The sequence below is a fragment of the Solanum lycopersicum genome, chromosome 6 (assembly GCF_036512215.1).
Source record: "Solanum lycopersicum chromosome 6, SLM_r2.1".
NCBI lineage: Eukaryota > Viridiplantae > Streptophyta > Magnoliopsida > Solanales > Solanaceae > Solanum > Solanum lycopersicum.
The window spans coordinates 17,860,489-17,866,409 of NC_090805.1; positions in this window are offsets into that span (position 1 = coordinate 17,860,489).

A 5,921-nucleotide genomic window follows, 5' to 3' on the forward strand; every position below is an offset into this window, starting at 1 on the left:
TGAAATCTAGTGTCTACCCCACACAAAAAAGAGATGATCTAACTGGACAAGGTGAGATCAAAAGATAGCTAGCTCTCTCAGGTGGAAACCACATGCTAGTTTCTATTTTGACTAGACATAGTTCGAAGACTAGGGACTTAAGTAGACTACTTATCCACCTTGGTGGTAGCCTCGTCTCATGAGACTTACACGTGCAAGCACATTCTCATAACTAGTCTATCGTAGCTTCGCTCATTTTCATTATCTTCTTTCTCTTTTAGAGTTGACTAAAACATTATTGAAGCTTGCTTGTAGATTGAGATTTACTTACTCTATTGATGACTTGTCATCCTTACTTTACATTGATGAAATGTTCATTGTACTTGTATTTCATCCTGTTGTGTTAATGAGACTTCACACAATCTAACACCTTCGTTCGTGAGTATTTCTAACATAGTAGCTTAGATTTAAGTGAGGCTTGTCTCTCTTATCTTAACACCTCATTCTTGTCATTTCATTAACTTACACATCATTAGTATTGTTATTGCTCACGTTACTTACTTACTATAGTGTAGTAGATTCATATCATCGGTTATGGACGATGAGCACTTCATTCAATGAGTTTCATAAGTTCATGTATCATTCTTGTAGAACATGTTGGGATTTGTCCCAATGAGTGGCATTATCCTGGACATGGGTTCATTGAATTTGTTTAGAAGTGCTTATGTTTTCATTTTTTTACTCTAACTACACAAGATTGACATATGACTAGTTTTGTCCTAAACACATGGATATTAAACTACATAACCATTTTTGTTGGCATAAGCCAATTTTACGTGTGTTGATATTTAAATTTATTATGAATGAACATAATCCAATACTTTAATCATTTAACATAAATTTATATCCATTTGCATGCATCATTTTGGGACAATAAGATAAGCAATACACTCAAGATGTGAATTCCTGGTGGTCTTTTTAACCAATATTTGTTCATGACTTTAGGGATAACGTTTTTAAATATCTTGGACAGAATGATATTAACATTTTATGAATATAATATTTTCATAACTTCACAATAACAGCAAGTAAACATTAGGACAAACACATCAACACTTAAGCATTTATGGACGTAGCTAGCATATCCTCGATTCTTAATTCACGTTGTAAATATTTACTTCATACGGTTACAATTTCATAGGTTCATTCAACATTCCTAATTAGATAAACTACACATTAAGATCAGTCAACACCACATACCAACAACATGATCTCTAACATATTTAACATTATAATCGTACAAGGATACTAGGGAAAAGAAGTTCGACTAGAACGATGTGAACGACCCTAGTTTTCAAGATCTCACGAATCGTCTGAAGGAAAGTACTCCTGTAGAAAGAATTCAAAGAGAGAAATCCATACCTTATTCAGAACTTAACCTACGAAGACCACCTTGAACGAAACCTTGAAATCGCCCTAGAGGAATCGATTAACTTTTTACCTTTTTCTTTCGTTCGTTGTTTTTCTTTTTTGCCTTGGGAAACTCTTAGTATTTGAACGTGACTCTTATTCTTATGAACAGGTCTTGACTCATTCAACTATGATTTAATAAGTTAATTAAATAAATTAATTAACTAATTATTAAAAAGAGCCCCTACTAGATTGACTAGAAATAGGAAAACACAACACTTAGTAAAATCTGAAAATTTTTGAAAGAATTTCGCTTTTCCCCTTTAAGTTAAATTGTTAAATGACTAATTTAATTAATTGAGGGACCTAGGGTAATTAATAAAGTACCCCAAAATCATTGGAACAATAATTAACCTTTTTGGATTATCCTAAGTTAAGTACTAGGATTTTTATTGAGTTGTACTAGGTTAGTGTAAGGATTTCGGTTTGACCCCTTTAATTTAATTAGTTAATTGACTAATTTAATTAATTTAGTGCCCTAGGTTAGGTACTACGTTGTCTTTTTCTTATCTTAACCGAAATTTTTGAATTGCTTTGTGATTTTTGTTTTGCCCTTTTAAATTAATTAATTAGCTGCTAAATTAATTAAATAAATAACCTAGGTTGAGTAATAAAGTATACCTAAGTCGTTAGGACCATAACTAACCCTTAGGACAATCATTGGTTAGGTACTAGGTTGTCTCTTTGACTAGTTACTAGGTTGGTTCCACCCAAGTAAGTCTTAGGTTGTAGGTGTATTAGATAATTTATTTTTGTTTGTCCCAGTCTAGAGTTAGTTAGAGAGCTAGGACCCATGTGGGTTAAACCATGTGCACGTCGGCCCCCTAACTACCCTTACCAAATGGTTTGGATGGTCCCCTCTTGGCTGCTTCTCTCTTGTCTTGCCCATGTGCTTGCACATGGGTTTGTTTTACATTCCTAACTAACTATTGTTGACGTCCTATTGGGAATATTTACTTATTGCCCATAGGACCCTCACTATCTCCTTTAGCACTACTTAATTTACATGATCATTTTGAATGGTCATGTGCTATGGTACTATGCTTGATACTTGGATTCCTTGGATATAGTGCATTGGGTTGACAAATCATTTTTTATTATTATTTTAGGGTCTTTATTTAAGGTACAGTTCTTAAACAAGCTCATTAATACTTTGAAAAATTAGCTAACACCCTTTAAGACAATATTTTCTAATATTCCAATATTTTGCTTATTTGGGTATTATATAGAAATTGGCTAGTACCCCTAGCCATTTTTCTATACTATGCCCAATATTTCTCAATATTGGGCATTTGAATGTATATGTATCCCCAATACGCATTCTTAAAGTTCTATTGGGCTCTTCACAAGGCATGTAATTTTCCAGAATGTTACATAGACTCTACATTCACCTAAGTTTTTTTTGTGTTGTTACAATTGGGCGCTTTTCTGGTTTTCATTTAGAAACCAAAATTTAGGATTGGTTGGCTTTATTTGGAGGGTTGTATCATGCTTGTTTTTGGTGTTGAAATATGTATTGTGAAATTCTATATGATTTTTATGTATTATCACGGGTGTTACTCAAGTATGGTTCAACCAACAAAAGGAAAAGAGGGTTGTAGTTGAAGATTCTCTTGATTGGTATAAGTTAAATTTTACTTTTCTTTATAAGTTCTTTCCGTTGAGATGAGAGAGGCAAAGTCACTTTATATCATTGACCTTCTTCATCGAGAGGATATGAGTGTAAAGCAATATGCTTTGAAATTCATACAATTCTCTAATCATGCTCCATGTATTGTCGCCGATATAAAAAAGGGCAAGGAGGGATGATGGTCCTTCTTCAAAAAAGAACGTCCGGTAAAAGTAATTATTCTCAAGGTAATGGTTATTGTGAAGAAATGTGGCGTGAGGGTTGGGAATGTGGGAGAAACACAAGTATTAGTGCCTAGTCAGTTAAATGCATCTTTTGGTTTATAATAGTTTTAGCTCTTATCTAGCAAGGTCTTATAAGGAGAAAAAATTATTCATAAATGTTATTCCTATTTATATATTATTTATCAACTGAAACTTAAAAAAAATAAATTGCTTTAGTTATGTTCAATTTTATCATTGAAAGATCAATGATGAGTTGGTTCTTAAGATGACTTAAATTCTTAGTGTCTCTTAGATTTGGTTGATACACCTCTAAAAATTTCTAATCTAACATTGATTCAATTGCTCCACTTCATAATCATTTTTTCTATGGATAACCATCTAACTATCTTCATACCTTTCTTGGCTAGAAATTGTAATTGTAAATAATTTTTTGTTTCTCTAAAAATATACTATTAAAGATACACTAAGGGTTATTACACAAAATTAAATCTAATGTTTATGCATGTTATTTTTGAAATAAATATGTATTTTTTTCCCCCAATATAATGGATAATTATTTTTTTAAAATACTTTTACAATATTGTTTTTTATTCTAATAATTAGTAATATATAAATGGAAAACATATAACTTTTAAGATGAAAGTCATCACTTTTGTTTAAAAAAAATTATTTAATTAATTTTTATGGAAAAAAACAAACCCATTCACCATATATTATATTTATATGAGTTATCACTTTAAATCTTCTAGGATCTTATCCTACTCAAATTTGTGAATTTTTATCCATAACTTTTGAACAAGTTAAAAATAGTTCTATATAAAAAAATTTTAAATTTATAATATTTTACATTCTTTTATAATTTTTGAATAATATCACAAAAATACATTATAAAACCCTCTAGCATATACCAACAAAAAAACATATTTATATTTCAAATTGATTTTTGTAAGACATGGCCAATCAAAACTCTACTCTTTGAGTCCTTATCATTATAGCAGGTATGCCAATGTATTCTTTAAATCAATCCTTCTTTTATCTATCCTCATCATTTTAAGATATTTGATTATACATCATATATATATACGTTAATCACTTGAAATAATTTATCACTTTATCTTTTACTAATCATCGTATAGTATATTGGACAGTAACCATGCTGTTATAGGTAACCTTCACCACTACATAAATGAGTTGTCCATATTGATTGATGTACATTTATAATTAATATGAAAATTTTCAATGGGAGGCTAATAAAGTACGCAATTCATTTTTTATTCTGACAAGCTATGCATATGCCCTTGATTAATTTTTCAACAAAATTGTCATCTAGAAAGTACTACCAAGAGCTTATTATGGGTTATAACTTTTGAATGAAATATTTTTTCTTATTTATTTTGTTGCAGTTGCATTGTCAACTACTCAACCTGATGCTTATAATAGATGCATTTAAATTTTTAGTGAAAATTGACGTGTTCTTGCGAATTGTGAAAAGAAATAATTTGAAAGTCATAATGAAGATAGACTATATTTAACTGGGTGTGTAATCATTTTAAATTTATTTAAACATAAATTTATTAAATGATTTGGATTGTATTAAATTAATGATTATATTAATTCAAATAAATAATATGTATTAATATAATTGAATCAATTATTTAAATTTAATAACTATTAATTTAATTAAAGCCCGCTCCATAATGCTCATATGTCATGTCACTTAAATCTGATTGGCTGAAGGGAGTCATATTCCAATAGCAACTCTCCTATTTTAAAACTATAAATACTGGTCTCATAATTAAGAGAGAGGACCAAGAATTCTACAGAAAAATCTAGAGAAAGCTCGCGAATCAAAAATCATAAATTTCTCTACAAGTTTAAGAATTCAAGAATTCAACTGTTCAAGTTCAAGATTTGAAGAAGTCAATATCAAGTTCAAGAATGATCAATATCAAAACCTTAGGATTCAAGATCAAGACAGAAGAACTTGGATTCAACTAGAAATCAAGATTACGATGAAATTCAAGATCAAGATAAAGTTCAACAAAAAGTACAAGAAAAGATCAAGTCCAAGTCCAAGTCTATGGTAAAGTTCAACATCAACATCAAGATAGAGATCAACATCAAGATAAATCCTAAGTTCAAGATCATGTTTTAAAGCCCTTGAATCATATTTGAAAAGGTGAATTCAGAGGAATCATAGAGATTGTAACACTAGCACTTGAAATAATGAATCAATTTTTGCTATAATTTTCCCTTCTTGATTATTGTTTTCTTGGCACGAATTTTATTGTCTACAAATTGTCGTTCGCACAGTGTGACAATCTCTAACTTGCATCTCAACCTTTCAAGCATCAAAGAATATCAAAATGCCTTCCACTATATAAGAACTACAAGCAATTGTAATGATATCAATTGACGACCTCACAAAGTGCGCACACGAAGAAGATGATAAACTTTCAAAGCTAACAAATAAGACTTATAACATGATTGAAAAAAAATCAAGTCAATCACCTGTGGATCTTTCCAAAGTTCCAGGAGAAGGAGAGACTTTTGAAAATTAGACAAAGATCAAAGAGATTCAAAACTCGACTGAACGTTTTATTCCAATTAGTCAAATC